Below are 21,116 nucleotides of genomic sequence, written 5' to 3'. Positions count from 1 at the left end.
TTTAGCTTATCAATTGGGTTTAATGAAAATGAAATCAATATGATTTTAATCTAAATTATGCAAATAACAGCCCATAGGCGGCTATTTGGACATAGGCGTTTATTAGGAAGAGGCTGTTAATTCACAAAATGGGCTCAGACCCCGGGCGACTATTAGGACAAGGGCGTCTATTTGCACAAGGGCGTCTATTTGGTAATATACGGTATATATATATATATATATATATATATATATATATATATATATATATATATATATATATATATTCCTCGCGCACTAATTGACTTAAAGAGCGCACTTGCTGCATGTCACGTTATAGATATAAAATGCATTTTTAGACAATATGATTTGCCTGAGTGGCTAGGAGACGGTAGAAAAAGGACTAGTAAGGACAAATTAAAAATAATAATAATTTTTTTTTAAATAAATAAAAAAAATATTTTTTTTTAACTTGGGACTTCCCGCGGGCCGGATTTTGGACGCTGGGGGGCCGTATCCGGCCCGCGGGCCGTAGTTTGGGGACCCCTGCTGTACAACTCTAATACAGACATTTGTGGGAACACAATGGCTTGCCATTGCCTCAAGTGCAAAAGAGACTGACTGACTCAACGAGCTTAGCGTTGCAAAACATTGAGAGCGAGCAGGACCTCTCTCAGTTCCAACGTCTTTGATCTCTACCCTAGACAAATATTCTTCTAGATCAAGGGTGTCAAACTCATTTTACATTGGGGTCCACATGGAGAAAAATCTACTCCCAAGTGGGTCGGACTGGTAAAATCATGGCACAATAACTCAAAAATAAAGACAACTTCAGATTGTTTTCTTTGTTCAAAAATAGAACAAGCACATTCAGAAATTGTACAAATCCTAATGTTGTTGGGGGTTTTTTTTACGCTTACATGTTGCGGTTAATAGTATTCTACCTTTATTTGTCGTTATTTATATTTTCTGAACAAATTATATGATAACGTTCATCAGTCAACTCCATCCATCCATCCATCCATTTTCTACCGCTTATTCCCTTCGGGGTCGCGGGGGGCGCTGGAGCCTATCTCAGCTACAATCGGGCGGGAGGCGGGGTACACCCTGGACAAGTCGCCACCTCATCACAGGGCCAACACAGATAGACAAACAATATTCACACTCACATTCACACACTGGGGCCAATTTAGTGTTGCCAATCAACCTATCCCCAACTCATTGGTGTTAATTTTCAATCCATCAAGATAAAAATGTTTTTATCAAAATCAAATTACAGTATGTTATTTATGTAGTTTGATCATTTTCCTTGACTGATGTACTAACATCATGTGGTTTAGTTTGTACATATGTAGCGTTATCTACAAAGATACAAAGAATTGCTATTGCGACATCCAGTGGACACATTTAGAACAGCTGTTTCTTTTATTCAAAAATGTCAGGTTAATTTTTATACTTAGCAAACTCATCCTAACCTGACTCTCGCCAGATCTTTGTAGTTCACTGAGGCAATGCAAACTCCTTCAAGATAGCAAAAAAAATGAACCAATCAGGATCGCCGGGCGGGATTTCATAGATGTGACGTAGCGCAGAAGCAACTGTTTGATTAATAACAATGGCGGCACGCAGCGAGGAGTCGTGTGCTGACATTGATTCTGTTATTGCAACAGTTTTGTCGAATCTATCGAATTTTAATTCTTCAAAAGATGAACAGAAAACTTTTTGCTCTATCGTTATCCAATATGTTGGCTGTTCGGTTTTGGATTTCCCAGCGTCGCTCTCATCAGCGTCACGGGTTGATTTCGATGTGAGTGGTTGAAGTAGCACGTCATTCAAGTTAACGGACAAGTGGTTTATCCAATCACATACAGTGATTTTTTTTACAAGGCCCCGCCTTCTGAAATACATCTCCTATTGAGAATTCCCAGGACCTTGTGTGGAGCTCAGCGAATTACAAGGATATGGCGAGAGTCAGGTTAAACTCATCCCGTGGGCCGGATACAACCTGATCCGGCCCTCGGATCGTACTTTTGACACCCCTGTTCTAGATGAATGGACAAAAAAGCCCCACTGACAAGCTCCAACGCACTGTAGAAAGATGGGAAAGCTGCATATATTGCAGTGGTCAAGTGTCCACTTTGGTTCACTTCCCCGCTGTCCTCAGCCCGAGACCATGGCTAAATTTATGCCATGCACATCACGTTGGGATACTATTACCATCCTGCTACCCTCCATACAGACAGTCATGTGAACGCTGACCACAAAGCATCCGCGGCTGTCATTGGGCTTCCTGCTCAAACATTCCATATGTAGTCCTCCTAATGCCAAGCGTGTCCACACAGCAAGCCGATCCTACACTTTCCCTCTTTACAACCCGTCCATGCAAATTCCAAACCCACAAGAGTCGGGTGTAATTTTGTGCATAGGCCGAAGACTGAGACTGATCGTGGTCATTACAGAGGGGGCGGGTGATGCTGAATCTCGGCCAAATGTGGATCGATACGGGGGTTGAAGAATTGCCGCCACTGTGGGCAGAGAGGAGGAGGACCGGGTTGACAAATCTCCACTGCTGCCACATTAGGTCAGATCACATGTGAGATATCCCCGTGTGTCCCTTTCGTCGGCCAAATGCTGCGGGCGGCAGGATGAAAGATGAAGGGCCTGCTATACACCGTTGAAAATGCATCACATGGACAATCCAACTTGCATATCATCAGCTTTCTCATCGCCACAAATTGTCATCACTGAGGCTGATATTAACTGGCATGCATCAATGTCCTTCTGAAGGGATTGCAAGACATTGGGGCCAGCAAAGATTTGTAAAGTGGGCTTGTGCAAATGAGGCAACAGGTTGAACTCCTCAAGGAATGACCTACATTGGAAGGCAAAGATAAAAGTGTAGGAAGTTTCGCACAAGAAAATACCATATATTAGAGCAGTGTTTTTCAACCACTGCGGGATACAGTCTGGTGTGCCGTGGGAGATTATGTAATTTCACCTAATTGGGTTAAAAATATTTTTTGCAAACCAGTAATTATAATCCGCACATGTGCCCTTGTTGAGTGTCTGCACTGTCTAGAGCTCGGCAGAGTAACCGTGTAATACTCTTCCATATCAGTAGGTGGCGGCAGGTAGCTAATTGCTTTGTAGATGTCGGGAACATGGTTTGTTGTGATCACGATATGCAGACAACAGCGGGACGCAGCATGCAGGTAAAAAGGTATCTAACGTTTAAACCAAAAATAAACAAAAGGTGAGTGCCCCTAAGAAAAGGCATTAAAGCTTGGGGATGGCTATGCAAAGCAAAACTAAAACTGAACTGGCTGCAAAATAAACAAAAAAAGAATGCTGGACGACAGCAAAGACTTACAGCGTGTGGAGCAGAGACGGCGTCCACAAAGTACATCCATACATGACAATCAACAATGGGCCCCATTCAGCAACCGTTCTTAAGAACAAATTTGGTTCTTAGGCCCACTTACGAAGTTTTTAAGGAGATTTTTGTATTCACCAATGTTTTCTTAGCTGGGATTTGTTCATAGGTAAGAACAAAATCTATGAGTGCTCCAGAGCACTCTTAGGGTGGCCTATTTGTTCTTAAGTGTGACAAGTTCTCTTGATTCTATTGTCTGATGTTAAATCAATATCATAGATAGATAGATAGATAGATAGATAGATAGATAGATAGATAGATAGATAGATAGATAGATAGATAGATAGATAGATAGATAGATAGATAGATAGATAGATAGATAGATAGATAGATAGATAGATAGATAGATAGATAGATAGACAGGCAGACAGACATATAGCAAAATGAGCAATATATAGACGTTTCAAAATACACACACAATGGCAATGGTTTTGCTGCTACTGAAAGATGCCGCAGATCGTGCGCAGGGGAGGGAGCGCATAGTTGATGGCCATGTAGACCTATTTGCCCCAAGTGACGAATATTTATTTGAACGCTAAAGTCCCCCCTTTCTTAAACTTACGTTTTGACATTATGTATTACCCCCGCGGGATAATAGGAATTTCTCTTCTGTAATCTGTTTGTGTTTTCTCCATGTGTTTGATGGTCGGCTTTTCCGCCAGAATTGTGCCCTTATATGGGGAATTAAGGGCGTTTACCTATGCAAATTAAGGAATTACATACGCATATTGGGGAAATAAGGGCATGTTTTTATGCAAATTATGATAGACACGCACGCGCTAACAATTTGACATTCAGCAGGTGGGAACAATTTGGGCGTTTAAGAACACGTCATGAATTTGAATGGACTCTTTAGGAAGAAAGATAAGAAGAAAAGTTAGGAACTTATTACTGAATGGGGCCCAATGTCCGCACAAAGAAGGAAAGCATCCACACAACTAAAATAGTCTTGATTGCAAAGCAGTTGTGGGGGAATAGCGTTCAAGGAAGACATGAAACTGCTACAAGGAAATACCAACAAAACAGGAAAAGCCATCAAAATAGGAGCGCAAGACAAAAACTAAAACACTACACTCAGGAAATTACCAAAAAATTCAAAATAAGTTACGGCGTGATGTGACAAGTTCATGACAGCACAATTACTTTGAGACAAGAGCTATAGTGATGCATGGTTGGTTATGGTTTGAATTCATATCCAACAATTGCTACAACGACGTTTTAGTGTCTACTGAGTTTCATTTTTTAATTATTTCTGCTGGTGGTGTGCCTCAGAATTTTTTCAATGAAAAAAATGTGCCTCTGTCTCAGAAAAGGTTGAAAAACTCTTTATTAGAGGACGTCTTCATTGTTTTATGTTCACATGACAGGCCCACACTGACCTCTAGTGGAAGTAGGGAGAACAATAGGCTCACGGCAGCAGGGGAAGCAAGAGGCAAAGACATTTCAGGTCAGTTCCACTGGTGTGTCTCCTATTTTGTGGAAGAGATGAACGACCTCTGTGCCAAGTGGTTTGAACACGCACACACATACATATAAACATGCAGGCACACCTCACAGAACCTCTCTTGGTTGTATTCCTCTCCCTTTCTAAATCCCTGCATTGCATCTATAAAATAAAACATTAAGAAATAATGAATTATGTTTTAATACACAATTTTAATCAGACGTGAGAATGCAATACTAGTTTTTAGCGAGCCGTTCGGTAGTAGTATTTTAAATGACATAAAATGATGTTTCATTACAAATACAACTAACTGCACATTTACACAAATACAGTCAACAGCTGTGTTTTCTTATCAATGGTTTGATAAGCAGCCTGCCTTAATGTTCTTCAGATGTGCAGAAAAGGCATTAGGATGTGTTTTCCCTAAGTTTCACTAGGTGGCGCACAATGCAAGATAAATATCAGTGCCATTGCTCCTTGAATAAGCAGTACCTTGTTACAACATCCCTTTAGTTTCTCTTTTTGAGGACATAACTCTAAAAGAAAGGGACTGATCATTAGAAAGGACAATTATGTTTCTGTACAAATTGTAAAAAAAAACTACACATTTTGTTTGCAAAACAGTGTGAAACGTATGAACGCTTTCTATCAATCATTACACAATGGACAAGGAAATACAAAATACAGCACACAGTCAGTGCATAATTGCTTGTTATTGTGCTCTGTTATGCAGCGTTCATGCCATTTGTTGTATGTTCTACCTAGGCTGTGTCAAATTTGCTTTCTTTGAAATGCTTTGATGCATGTTTTGAATCCATTCTTTTTTTCAAACTGCGGCTGAAATCTGAAATGGTGTATATATTACAGAAAATACATGCAAAACTAAAATATATGCGTATAAGAAATGGATACAATTTTAATGTGAGCATGAGAAATGAAACCAATGAAATATGTGTGTAAAATAAATGAAAAGAATAAAAGCAAAATTGATGACCGTAAAGTATAAAAATCTATTAGAGTATAAGAAATTGATACTTTACCATTGATATAATGTTGATAAGATAATTAAAAAATAATAGTCCATGTGTGTAACACAACAACAATTTAAGACAGAAATGCTTGATCTTGTATATGTATGTACTAGTGTTGTAACGATACCAATATTTTGGTACCGGTACTAAAACTATGTCGGTACTTTTCTAAATAAAGGGGACCACAGAAAATTTGCATTATTGGCTTTATTTAAACAAAAAATCTTAAATTACATTAAACATGTGTTTCTTATTGCAAGTTTGACCTTATATAAAATAGTGAACTTACAAGACAACTTGTCTTTTATTAGTAAGTAAGCAAACAAAGGCTCCTTATTTAGCTGCTGACGTAAGCAGTAACATATTGTGTCATATATCATTCTATTATTTTGTCAAAATTATTAAGGACAAGTGGTAGAAAATGAATTATTAATTTACTTGTTCATTTACTGTTAATATCTGCTTACTTTCTCTTTTAACATGTTCTATCTACACTTCTATCTACACCGGCGGACCGGTACTTTTCAGAGGCGGTATAGTACCGAAAATGATTCATTAGTATCGCGGTACTATACTAATACCGGTATACCGTACAACCCTGGTATGTACCTTTTATGCGCACAGGCAATACTCTGCAGTGTCTCTTGTTTGTATGTATGTATATACGTATATATATATATATACATACATACATACATATATATATATATATATATATATATATATATATATATATATATATATATATATATATATATATATATATATATATATATATATATACATACATATATATATATATATATATATATATATATATATATACATACATATATATATATATATATATATATATATATATATATATATATATATATATATATATATATATATATATATATATATATATATATATATATATATATATATATATATATATATATATACGTATATACATACATACATACATACATACATACATACATATATATATATATATATATATATATATATATATATATTCATACATGTGCATTCCTCGCGCACGAATTGACTTAAAGAGCGCACTTGCTGCATGTCACGTTATCGATGGTAAAATGCATTTTTAGACAATATGATTTGCCTGAGTGGCTAGGAGACGGTAGAAAATGGACTAGTAAGGACAAATTTGAAAAAAAAAAAACAATTAAAAAAAATATATATATATTTTCATTTGTTATTTTTTTTTAACTTGGGACTTCCCGCGGGCCGGATTTTGGACGCTGGGGGGCCGTATCCGGCCCGCGGGCCGTAGTTTGGGGACCCCAGACGTATCCCCTTAAATTACTGCAAAACAAAAATACTAAATGTTTGCATTGCTGCTTGTGTTGCTCCGATGATTATGTCAATTTGTTGAGAATTGTACTTCATATAGGTAAATTTATGAATTATTTATTTTATTTATTGTATAGAAGAATTTGAATGACTATTCTGTTCAACTTGCATGTCACAAAATGTTTTGAAAAAAGGCATTGTTTTAAAACAAAATTTTTATGTTTTCCATTTTTTGAGTACCGGTTCGGAAAAAGTAGGATTTTGACACAGTTACATCTTAAATTTATGTTTTAGCTCATTTCGTGGATGTTCAATAGGATTTATGTCAGGGATCATCACAGGCCACCTCAGAATAGTCCAATGTTGTGTTTCATTTAGCCATCCTATTGAGGAACATTCACCCAATTATTTGCAACAATTAAGGCCAAGCTTTCTGGCACTGGTCAGGAGATCGTGATCCATAATGCCTTGATATTCTTGAGATTTACTTTTACCCTACACATTTTCAAGATATCCGAAGAAACACCAGAATATAATCAAGCTTCACAGACAGAATTGTTTTCTTTTCTTTGCATGCTTCATTTTTTTGTCTATAATCTTAGTGTTTTGTCTCAACTGCCCTAAGGACAACAATCAGTTTCAAGTTATTTCAGTGACCATTGTGGAGTTTCATTTCTTCAATTTAAGTCACATGTGAATGATGATCTCAAGTAGTGGTGGTGAATGTTACAGAACTCACTATTTGGTTATTCCAGTTATGACTTTACACAGGGATTTTCCTGTGTCCAAAATTGCATGGCGGCCGCCTCCAGCTAATTTTGTACCGCCCCCAGCCAGAGCGATTGATATCGCTCAATACAGCATAAAGCTCCGGCTGTGTTGATTACGTATGTTAACTGCAGTTGCAGCGTTGCGCCACTATAGAGGCGCTATATCGACAGCAGTGCACCGGAAAGACCTGAAGCAAATACCGAAGAAGAAACAGATCAAATCATGTTTTTTCCCGCTACTTGGTGCATAACATTGACCGCCGTAACAAGTGGATTTATGTCATACGGAGCATTATACGGAGGAATCACTTGACTCTTAAAGAACACTCCAGACTGTGCTGTGAACATTTTGGGTCTAGTAAATGAACACAGCTTGTAGTGTTACCTACGTTTCCAACTTGTTCTGACTAATTATAATAGATCGATTGATTGAAGAATTTATTAGAAGTTTGCATAGGATCAGGTAAAGTTTCATGACGGTACGGATTGACTGGTACAAGGTCAACTAAAAGGAGTTACCCCAAGAAAGCATTACAAGCATGTCGTGTTTATTCCAAAAAAATTGTCTTTCGTGTCAGAGTAACGTTTATGTTTTTTAGCGTTGCAGATATGGCAGGCAAAATCAGCCACTACTTTAAAATGCGATCTTGCGAGGAGGAAAGTCAAGAGTCCAGGTGAAACAGAGCAGAGAAATTAACGTAACAGGCAGTTAAAATGTTAAAATTCATGGTGGTGACAACATGTGGACATTTTTGTCCACGGAGCGCTTGAAGGCTGCTTCAAAATCATGTATGAGTGTCTCAAGCAAAAGTGGCCTCACCACACAAGCTATGAGCCCATCATTCTCTTATGCAAGCGCTTAAGCCACATGTGTCAAACTCAAGGCCTGTGGGCCAGATCTGGCCCGTGACATCATTTTATCTGGCCCGCAAACAACTAGAAATGATGTGTCAATAAAGTACTTAATATTTCCTCACTAATTGTAATGGATTTTTTTCATTTTGACAGAAAAAATATATGTACTGCTTGAAATTGCATACCTTTTAAACTTTAATAGCAAGCACCCCCCCGCAACCCCAAAAGGGACAAGCGGTAGAAAATGGATGGATGGATGGAATATCTATTATTGAATGTAGCGGGGCTCTGTACCACAACTTATTTGCCACTTGCCAATATTTGAAAATGTATTTCTAGAAATGTATTTAGTTTTAAGAGCTTGTATCGACCTTTTCCAAGATGTCCCAGGTTCTAAACCAAAGGCCGTAGGGCTGAGCCAGGACACTTTCGTACGCACTTCCGACTACAACTTAAGTTTCTCAAAAAAGAGCTTTATTTGCAAAAAAGGTCTCATTTCCAGTAGTCCATCCAAGGTTAACAAAAACAGCTTTAACTGCATACAAAGCTATAAACAAAACTAAGGCTCAAGTGTTGCGTAAGAAGTGGTCAAAAACTGTTTTCACCGCCAGTCTCTCAACCCGACAATTTTCCAATCAATTTCAATTTCCCCTGTGCGCAGGTGCTGTAAATGACAAATAATGTAAAGGATGCTTTCTAATTCAATAAATTAACTTGCAATATATCAAAAAATATGTTCATGGCAATTCACAAAACAAAATAATTTCATCTAATCATATATTCAGTACTAGAGAAATACAAACAACCCAAAAATGGCCACCACAACCACAATGACCAACACCAAAGTGCAGTAGCGCAGTAGGCCCAAGTATTCATCAATTACCACCACAATGACCAACACCAAAGTGCAGTAATGCAGTAGGCCCAAGTATTCACCAAATAAATAATTAATGTAACTTAATATATGCAGGACTACAGAAATATAAATAACACAAAAATGGCTACTACAGAGCTATTTACTTATTTTTAGTAATTGATTTTACATCATAATCTTATTTTAGCATTAATCAATATAGTTTCTATATTCTCGTTTAAAAAATGTTAGAATTGAGAAAATAACTATTCAAATAGGATATTTTGTTTTTTCCCCACAGAGAAAATAGTGTTTAAAGATTCTGCAATATCCCAAGGATGCTTAAGTTGAGAATTGCAAGTTGAATAATGTTCGTTTTCAGAGAAAAATACTTATTTCTAGCTTAAAAGTCCTGCTAATTTCTAGATATACAAATCTTAATTTAGGATGTCTTATCAAGTAAAATTAACTCGATGCATTGACACTAGTTTTTAGCAGTGGCATGCCATCAGGGCCAGCAAGGCCCTTCTCTGCTGGCCAAACATAACCAAAAATCATGATCATAATTAAAGATAAAAGTATTTTTTAACTAATTGTCCTTAAATATCTAAAAGTATTCATATTCTCTTCATGTCATATTATGCTCTTTCTAGTGCTGTTGTTTTTAGGTTACAGTTTTTATCCAATCAGAATTCAGCTAGCTTATGTTGCCATGCTGTACCAAATCTGCCCGGGGCCTTCAGAATAAACAATGTCTGTGCACTGTAAGTGAACGGGCACAAAAAGGTGATTGATAATTGCGATAGCCAATCAGATCACGAATTGTTGTCAGTAAGGCCTTCTAACTGGCCTAAGGTTGAACGTGACATTTACGAGTCCAATCACTGTTCGCGGATTAGTTTGAGAACACACAGAGTTGATAGACAGTTGCGATAGCCAATCAGATCACAAGTTGTTGACAGTAGCCTATCTAGGTAGCCTGATGTTAACGAGGCTGTGATTGGATACTCACTTGTCATTCCAAAGTGAGTATCCAATCACAAGTTGCAATTTAGCAGGAAGCAGGAAGTGTTGACTCACAAAGAAGGAAAACCAAATGTTGATTAGGTGGCAGATATACTGTACGTTTGCAAGGCCATTTTCAAGAAGGATATTTAAAGAGAAACTACATCTTGTGAGACGATGTTGGCGATGAAATGGGGAAATACTCGCCATTCCCACTCGTATACGCCGACTACAAGGGGTACCACTGTCTTATACGGCGTCAAATGGGTGCTACAAATTGTGAGTTCAGATATTTCTTAATTTTTTTCTATTGACAATGTTTTTTGTCATTTTTATTTTGACAGTACCACATAAGATACGTTTTAATTGCTGATGCGGGTTCATTGATTTTTAAATGTGCAAGAAAATAACCAGTTTTGTACACTGTTGAGGTGAGTCAATGCCCAGTAAATGTGTTTCTGCATAGTATTTTTCCAGCAATGGTCATGTGGGGACATAAATGATGGTATTTTGAGAGGTAATCATTGAAGTCGGACATGACTGAAGGCCTAGGTGGGAAACGCACGGCCCGCCACTGGTTTTTAGTATAAAACCTAGTCTTTTTTATAGTTATATTTTGTCAGCTCTTTTTTGCAGTGTACTATAGTCAGCTCAGGCAAAGTCAGATTGAGCAGAACAAAAACTTCCTGGCATTCAAACAGACACAATGGCCCCGAATACAATCAACACGTGATGGCGAGGAAGACGAGCGGGGAAGTGACCGTTGAGTATAAAAGTGAGAGTGGATGTTTGTGAGCATGCTGTTGGCGTGCTCCGTCACAGAGAGCATTTATTTATTCCATTATTTCCAGTTTGATAACGAACACAAGAGAGCTCAGTTCACAATATGTTTATCATCGTGTGTATAGTTTGCATCTGCACTGCGTCACACTGACAGTAACTAGACAAACAACGCACCGTGTCGTGCTGGCGTCCACACCTGTCGCCGTTTATTAACAGTGGTGCAGGCTCTAACACATGCCGAGGACTCCACATGGAGCTCGCGCCCATGCACAGTTGCCTCCGGCGTGGCTTCAAGACGAGCCTTTGTCTCTCTTCTGCCGCCTCAGCTGTGAATCCTGCTTTTTAAATGTTAATATCGCAGACGATCATTCTCATTTAATCCTGGAAGCCAAAATTGTGATTTTGATTCAACTGTGATTAATTATGCGGCCCTATAGCAAAGCGAAGCATTTCTATTCATCCATCCGTTTTCTATGCCATTGGTTCTCCAACTTTTTCCCCCAAGGACCACTTTAGAAAAAACTTGGCTCTCTACCACCATAATGGCCAATATTAAAATAAAGTTAAAGTTAAAGTACCAATGATTGTCACACACACACACACACACACACACACACACACACACACACACACACACACACACACACACACACACACACACACACACACACACACACACACACACACACACACACACACACACACACACACACACACACACACACACACGAGGTGTGGTGAAATTATTCTCTGCATTTGACCCATCAACCTTGATCACTGCCTGGGAGGTGAGGGGAGCAGTGAGCAGCAGCAGTTGTCGCGCCCGGGAATCATTTTTGGTGATTTAACCCCCAATTCCAACCCTTGATGCTGAGTGCCAAGCAGGGAGGTAACGGGTCCCATTTTTATAGTCTTTGGTATGACTCGGCCGGGGTTTGAACTCACAACCTGCCGATCTCAGGGCGGACACTCTAACCACTAGGCCACTGAGTTGGTACATAAATAAATAGTAAATACAGTAGCGTAGTAGGTCAGCAACCTGCGGCTCTAATCTTTAGCGCTGCCCTAGTGTCTCCCTGGACCTCTTTCAGAGATGTGTGAAAATGGAAAAAGATGAATACAAAATATATATTTTTTGTTTTAATATATTTTCTGTAGGAGAACAAACATGACACAACCCTTCCTAATAGTTAGTAATCCCACTGTTTATGTTATACATGCTCTACTGATGACAGTATTCGGCAAGCACCGTTTTGTCCTACTAATTTCAGCGATCCTTCAACTCATCGTAGTTTGTTTACATGTACAACTTTCTCCGATGCTGCCACAGAAATACGTGTTTCATGCCACTCCTTCTTTGTCTCATTTTGTCCACCAAAATGGGCTTTGTTAATTTTATTGATTTGCTGGAGTGCTTATCAGGCATAATTAGTCCATAAATGACTGCAAGCTAATCAGTGCTAACATTCTAAATAGGCTAGCTCTATGTACATATTGCATCATTATGCCTCGTTTGTAGGTATATTTGAGCTCATTTAATTTCATTTACTTATGTCCTCTGTTTATTTAGTTTTTATTTATTTGCTTGTCTCGTGACACATTATCTGTATGTAATATTGGCTGCATTTCGGTGTTGTTTGTGTGCCATGTTGTTCCAGACCACAGCAAATGTTACGCAGCTTGCAAAGATTGTAATAAATCCATTAGAAGAAAACAGCCTGCCGTTTCTTTTAACTTGGACACACACATATATGCCGTTGGCCATTGTCAGCCAGTAATTTCTAGAACTTATCTCTTCCTGTGAGAAGACTCCATTTTACTAACGATTTCCAATGTTGCAAAAATGTGTAGAATAAAAATACAAAATGTATGTCAACAAATATTTGTGTCAGCCTTTGATAGTAGGCTAATATAGCTAATATAGACACTAAGGATTTTGATTTAATTTATTTTTTTATTTTTGGTCAAATCAGTATTCAAGGACAACTTTAAAACAAATGTGTATATCAGTGGTGGTGGTTAAACTATGGAATTCTCTTTACAATAAGATAAAAGATTGTAGAAATATATTCCAATTGAAAAAAAATATATAAAGACAAAACAATAAGATCATATAGATAGCCGTAAGTGTCTAGATTTTGCTTTACATTTATTATTTTACTTATTTTTTGTCTGGTTTTGTATTTGTTTTGTATCATCCCGTGAGGTTTGTACTTCATGAGGTTTTGCACTCTGTTTTTTGAACGTGTTTTTTGTTTGTTTTCATTATATTTGGACGTATTTGTTTGGTTTGTACGCTTGTGAATCTGGGCTATCCATTAAGTAAGACTACTTATTATGTTGAAGGGGGCAGGAAATAAAGGATTTTCTTCATCCTGTTCCTTCTCAAGCATAGGTGTGTAACTACAGTATGTGTTTAGTTGCTAAAGTTTAATTGTCTATTGATCAAAAATCCACATCATGAAGGAGATAAATAAAAAATCAATGGATGAATGAAATATGGCTCTTTCAACATTGTGGGTTGCCGACCCCTGGTATTCATAAAACACAAGGCAAAAGTTGTATTTAACAAGTATATTTATTATATTTTTGGCCACTGTAACACAGTTTGAACAGTAACACTGTGTTTGAACATAGGAAATTCAACTTTGATCAAGTGATTCTTTGGCATACCACTACGAACCACAGTTTAAGAATCACTGTTAAAGTTAAAGTACCAATGATTGTCACACACACACTAGGTGTGGCGAAATTATTCTCTGCATTTGACTCATCACCCTTGATCACCCCCTGGGAGGTGAGGGGAGCAGTGAGCAGCACCGGTGGCTGTGCCCGGGAATCATTTTTGGTGATTTAACCCCCAATTCCAACCCTTGACGCTGAGTGCCAAGCAGGGAGGTAATGGCTCCCATTTTTATAGTCTTTGGTATGACTCGGCCGGGGTTTGAACTTACAACCTATGGATATCAGGGCGGACACTCTAACCACTAGGCCACTGAGTAGAATTCTATGTTCTATATCGGTTATCCTCACTAAGGTCGTGGGTAAACTGTGAGCTATCCCAGCTAACTTCATGCAAGAGGCGGGATACGCCCTAAACTGGTGGCCAGCCAATCACAGCGAAGCAATGCTCAGTCAATGTAAAAAGCAGACTCGAGTGAATCATTCAAGAAAAAAAACAAGCAGAACCTAAAAGTAAAAAGCATCATGGTAAATTTATAGTGGCAACCTTTAGTTGTTATTTCCCTCTGGAGCGGGTCTGCCCAGCATGTCCCGATTCAATGAAAGATGTCTTTATTGTTCGGCTCTCATGGAGAACCCAGATGTTGCTGCCACTGAAGTGAAATGCAACAATCTATAAGCACAGCTCGAGGACGGCTTACTGGGCAGACGCCCGTTAACACCGTCCAACATCATCAATGTCTGCTGTTAGAACAAAGCAAACAACGGTGTAGTGACTACTGACAAGCAGAGTCAGACACAAACGTATTAAATGGCACTAATCAGTAACAGTAGCTGGTATGACCTTGAGTCATACCAGTTATGTTGTCAGCGCCAACAGACATTTTACAATTGCTGGTCAGGATCAAGAGGACCCCTCATGGTGAGTTAATTAAACCTTGTGTAGAATTTTCCATCATCAAGTAACCCCCATAGATCCTATGAAACAAGTACTAAGTTGGCCTGCAGACCATTGCCAAGGTCTAGATCATAGTTGAAAATAAAGTTGTTTTTTTTCCTCCTTGGAAAATAAAGTGTGATTTGATCATGGACCACTTTTAAGTAGTCTACATACATGGATAACTATTTGTATCTGCATAGTTTGATTCCACAAGGCAAGGCTTTTAGTCAAGTTATACACAGCTAAACAGAAGTGTTTATAGCCTGGATTTGAATATCGCCAAAGTTGAGGGCTGTTTCACATCTTCTGTAAGACTGTTCCAGAGTTTAAAAGCATAGGACTGAAATGTTAAGTCCTGACTTCGGCAACAGTAGGTGAGTTTTTCAGAGCCCGAGATGGTTGGTATGGCTCTGAGATGTCATAAATGTACATTGGCACGAGACCATGAGCATACGCAGCATTATATATTGTACCGGTACTTTTTAGAGGTGGTATAGTATCGAATATGATTCATTAGTATCGCGGAACTATACCAATATCGGTATACCGTACAACCCTAGTATAGAGTAATAAAAACAAAAATAAGCAGATTGAAAAGCTTTTTTTTTTTTTTTTTTTTTTTAATATATCGCTGTCAACAGGTTAAATTCTGTGCAATTGTGGAATGGGACACCACCAAATGTTTATGTTATGGAACTACTGAACTCTTGTAAATGTATGCAGTATGGTAATGATTGTTTTTATGACTTTTTATGACTATATCTTTATATTCCCAGAGGATGCCTTCACTTGACCATCCCACAGAGTCGCATAGGTGTCTCAAGTATGCAATAGGCCGGGATTGTAACATCTAGTCCTGCACAACAGATGTGGGTTTATATTTTTTCATTGCACTGATACATGGCACTTAATTTTGTTGTTTACTACAATGACAAGGACAATAAAGGGATTCTACTCTACTCTATGTTGAGTCACTTCATCTTCAACATAATCAGTTCCACATGACATTGGTGAGCCTTTGGCATGAGCGATGAGGAATGACAACGCGGGACACGCAATGCTAACAAAGAATGCTAATGACACTGCTTATTGTCGTAGTTGCAAATGTGGTTTCGGCATTCTGAGTCCCAGTTCTAACTAAGATGATATACCCAGGATGTGACAAAGTATTCCCATGTATTGGCCAAGTTGCCGTGGCCGGGTGACGGCTAAAGCAACGACCCATAGTGGATCCGCCATTGAACCGATGAATACTATGATCTACAGCAGAACACACTCTAGGCAATATTGGGTGAAACAAGTGTAAAGATGACTATATAGGTCTTTTTTCATGATTAGATTCCTCTAATCATGTAAAAAAAAAAAAACTCAGGCCCCCGAACAGGTTTTATCCGGCCCTCGGGATGAGTTTCCTAAGTATAAAAATGAGCCGAAATGTTTTAATGAAAGAAACTGCTGTTCTAAATGTGTCCACTAGATGTCGCAATAGCAATTCTTTGTATCTTTATAGATTCGGCTAGATATGTAAATAAAAAATAAACCACATGCGAGTGCACCAGTCGAGGAAAATGAGCAAATTACATAGTCCATCCATCCATCCATTTGCTACCGCTTGTCCCTTTTGGGATTGCGGGGGTCCGCTGGAGCCTATCTCAGCTGCATTCGGAATTACGTAATTTGATTGTGATATTATTTTTTTATCTTGATAGATTGAAAATGAACGCCAATTATAGATAGATAGATAGATAGATAGATAGATAGATAGATAGATAGATAGATAGATAGATAGATAGATAGATAGATAGATAGATAGATAGATAGATAGATAGATAGATAGATAGATAGATAGATAGATAGATAGATAGTACTTTATTGATTCCTTCAGGAGAGTTCCCTCAGGGAAATTAAAATTCCAGCTGCAGTGTACAGAATTGAGATCGAATTTAAAAAAGTAAATAATGGGGGTATAAATGGAAACAAAATAGAAAAATATTACAATAGAATAAAAACAAAAAGCATCAATGAGAATACAAATATAACAGTAAAATAAGAATATAACAAGAGAAACTAGGCATTAGTTGATGAACATCATCACATAATTTATTCAGAAAGTATAAATAATGACAAATGAAGACAGAATACTATTAACCGCAACATGTAAGTGTAAAAAAAAACAACAACATTATGATTTGTACATTTTCAGAGTGTGCTCGTTCTATTTTTAAACAAAGAAAACAATCTGAAATTGTCTTAATTTTTAAGTTATCATGCCGTGATTTTACCAGTCCGGCCCACTTGGGAATAGATTTTTCTCCATGTGGCCCCCGATCTAAAATTTGTTTGAGACTATGCATGCACCTTCTGGTACCCCAGCACCTCCAAAACCCTCAAATCAAGACTCCAAACGTCCCAGAACAAGCTAGTTAGGTTACTTCTAGACCTCCACCCCAGATCACACCTCACTCCTACCCACTTCTCCAAAGTGGGCTGGCTCAGGGTGGAGGACAGAGTAAAACAACTTGCACTGAGCCTTGTCTATAAAATTCGCTACACCTCCCTGATACCGAAGTACATGTCAAACTACCTCCATAACGTAAATGACCGCCATAACCACAACACCAGGGGGAGCTCCACAAACCACGTCAAACCCAGATTCCGATCTAACAAAGGTCTTAACTCATTCTCCTTCTATGCTATACTCTGATTAAATACTTGTATGATGACTGTATTATGCTGATAGTATATATTTGTACCATGAATTGATTAACGTGGACCCCGTTACCATTTAGTGGTCAATTGTACGGAATATGTACTGTACTGTGCTATCTACTAATAAAAGTTTCAATCAATCAATCAAAACCCCTAATTTAGAAGGTCGTAAACAGTTTTTGTGTGCTCCAATTATGAAAGAATTTTTAATTTACTAAAAATTATCCTACTTTTCAGAAATTTGTCAGGGCTAGAACTAATTGGTCGTGATAAACGAGGGACGACTGTATACCGGGAACCCCAACTAAGTGGTTTGAATGACAAACTAGTGGCTAAATATTCAAAATTGGTAGTATGTTGTTTTTTTTTCGTTTGTATTATTATCACTGCATTAGCACACGCACATTTTAGTGAGACACCGCACATTAAACCACACATCTAAGTTGATAAATGACTGTTTGGCTCCCGGTTACACTTCAAAAAGGTTGGTTTGAGATGTAGACAGCGTGACAGTGTGGTCTGCTGTTTGTCGACAAAAACACATCCATCAAAAGATGCTTTAAAAAAACAATTGCAAGCATAATATTTTTGGTTCGTTGGTTTTCAATCTCAAAAAACAATTCTTCAAAATTCTTGCAAACACGGAGAAGTATTTCCAAAGTGATCAGATGTTTGAAAAAATGATGACTTTGATCCCTAGTGTGTTTTTTTCCTGAAACAGTGTTTGTGTGAGCAAGCATACATTTCCAGGAAGTATACTCAAAACAGAACAGGCCTTTTTAATAAAGTCGCAGGAGTGCACTTCCTGGAATGTCTATTGTTTATTATATAACACTTACTGTAAGAGCAAACACCAAACTAGGAAACCCCCCTTATTGAATATGTGTGATTATATTGTAGCTTCCATTTGCATTTTAAAACGCATTAATATAAATGGTTACACATTGAATTAGACGACCCCAAAATTGTATTTATCTTAAAAATTAAAATATTTCAATGAACAGTAAATTTAAAATATGACAGGTTTTTTTTTGTTTTTTTTAAGTGTTTTATTGGTTTAATGCAGGGGTGTCAAACTAATTTTAGCTCAGGGGCCGGATATAGGAAAATCTATTCTCAAGTGGTAAAATCATGGCATGATATCTTCAAAATAAAGACAACTTCAGGTTGTTTTCTTTGTTTTACTTTGGCCAAAAATAGAACAAGCACATTATGAAAAGGTAAAAATCACAAATAATCCTCTGGACAAAACACTTCAAATTTGTTGAAAATGAAAATGAAAACTTTAAGTCAGTCTTTCTGGTATTGAACAAAAACACAACATGTAAACTATTCTAGGTATCAAATTAACCTAAAAAAACTAAACTAACCTCCTTTGTCACATCCACATATCAGTCCAGAGCTAACTCAACAAACAGTAAGAAATGGAGGTAAAAACTTTTCAAAAGGGTTAAGTTCACTTTTCTCGTGATTGACAGAAATTTTGGGGCAACAAAGGTGCCAAATGACGATGTGTTGGAAGCAGAAGACATAAAACGGCAGGTTTTAGGTTTCTTGTGGGTCGAGGAGGAGGAGCCGCAGTCCCCCTTTACTGTGTACCTCTTGCTTGGCCCCGGTATAAACCGTTTGCTTGCCTAACAGAATTGCTATTGTGACATCCAGTGGACACATTTAGAACAGCAGTTTCATTCATTCAAAAATTTCGGCTCATTTTTATACTTGGCAAACTCATCACGCGGGCCGGATAAAACCTGTTCGCGGGCCGTACGTTTGACACCCCTGGTTTAAGGCAAACTACTGCAAGTGAATAAACTGTGCAAATAAATAACATGTAAAATAAGTGTCGGTTGGTAGAGCGGCCGTGCCAGCAACTTGAGGGTTACAGGTTCGATCCCCGCTTCCGCCATCCTAGTCACTGCCGTTGTGTCCTTGGGCAAGACACTTTACCCACCTGCTCCTAGTGCCACCCACACTGCTTTTAAATGTAACTTAGATATTGGGTTCCACTATGTAAAAGCGATTTGAGTCACTAGAGAAAAGCGCTATATAAATATAATTCACTAAACATCGCTTTTTTTTTTACAATCCGAAATGTGATTTATTTATTTTTTCCCCCCCAGACAAAGTGATTTAGCATTCTCTGCGGCAAATTAGTTTAAACATTTAAGGGATTAGAGAAAGAATAAACCTACTTTGCTGTAACGCAAGGTTCCAAAAACAAGCAGCGTGAAACATGGCATAGTTCCTCACCTGCTTAGAAGTGGTTGAAAACAGAGGAAACGGTCCCGCTGGGCTGGCCTGCAACAATCTGTCAAACAGAGGAAGAAAAACAGGGACTCAGACTGGTTCCTCGGATTGACTTTTGTGCTCGTTAAAAAAAGGGTTTCAAAAAGCAATGATGTCACATGTGGATAAAATTAGATGGTAAAGAAATTATTCACTGGCAGCAATAATGGAAGAAAACAAGAGGAAATATAAGTAAGCACACATTGCCAACTATGATTCATTGCATTATGTTTTTGGCCGCTTCTATATCACACACTATTTTGAGCTGGTCTGGTGAGTCAAACACAGTTTTTTACATAAATCAGGTGATTAAAGCAAAAAACCAACATGGCTTTTTATGGCCTACTAACCTCCTAGCAATAAACCACATAATAATAACCAATTAAGCAATGAATTCCTGTCATTAATGCGCAATACACATTAGCTGTACCTCACCAATAAAGACTCATAACAGTGATATTTAATTACTGTATCGCATGTGTCATTTTTCATATTCATCACACATGTTTATAGAGTTTAAAATAGCAGATTTAAATCTATTTATTTTCATACCAAAAACAAGTGCAAATGTTGTCACGTTTAAAAATTAGTTTAACTATCCTTCACAAAATAAATAAACAAAAAAAATATTGTTTCTTGAGATTATTATTTTAGGATTAGAATTCAAATTTTAGTTCAACTCATCAGAACTAAAGAGGTTTGTTGTTGTTTGGTGTATATATGCATATATATACACACACACATATATATACACACACACACATATATATATATATATATCGGCGTGGCGAAGTTGATAGAGTGGCTGTGCCAGCAATCGGAGTGTTGCTGGTTACTGGGGTTCAATTCCCACCTTCTACCTTCCTAGTCACGTCCGTTGTGTCCTTGGGCAAGACACTTCACCCTTTGCCTGTGATGGCTGCTGGTTAGCGCCTTGCATGGCAGCTCCCGCCATCAGTGTGTGAATGTGTGTGTGAATGGGTAAATGTGGAAATACTGTCAAAGCGCTTTGAGTACCTTGAAGGTAGAAAA

At 37.9% G+C, this 21,116-nt stretch overlaps 1 protein-coding gene across 2 annotated transcripts in view; it reads right to left on the bottom strand.

Moving 5' to 3' along the window:
* Positions 1–21,116, bottom strand: part of tspan9a (tetraspanin 9a) — a 580,412-nt gene that overhangs the window by 491,317 nt on the left and 67,979 nt on the right. For both annotated transcript variants that reach the window (XM_062035906.1, XM_062035907.1), the window contains exon 2: positions 20,049–20,106. The gene's annotated coding sequence lies outside the window, so the exon portion shown is untranslated. The remainder of the gene's footprint in view (positions 1–20,048; positions 20,107–21,116) is intronic.

The sequence above is a fragment of the Entelurus aequoreus genome, linkage group LG24 (assembly GCF_033978785.1).
Source record: "Entelurus aequoreus isolate RoL-2023_Sb linkage group LG24, RoL_Eaeq_v1.1, whole genome shotgun sequence".
NCBI classification, from domain to species: Eukaryota; Metazoa; Chordata; class Actinopteri; order Syngnathiformes; family Syngnathidae; genus Entelurus; species Entelurus aequoreus.
Note: the sequence above shows the minus strand (reverse complement) of the source record. Positions and strands in the feature narration are given on the sequence as shown.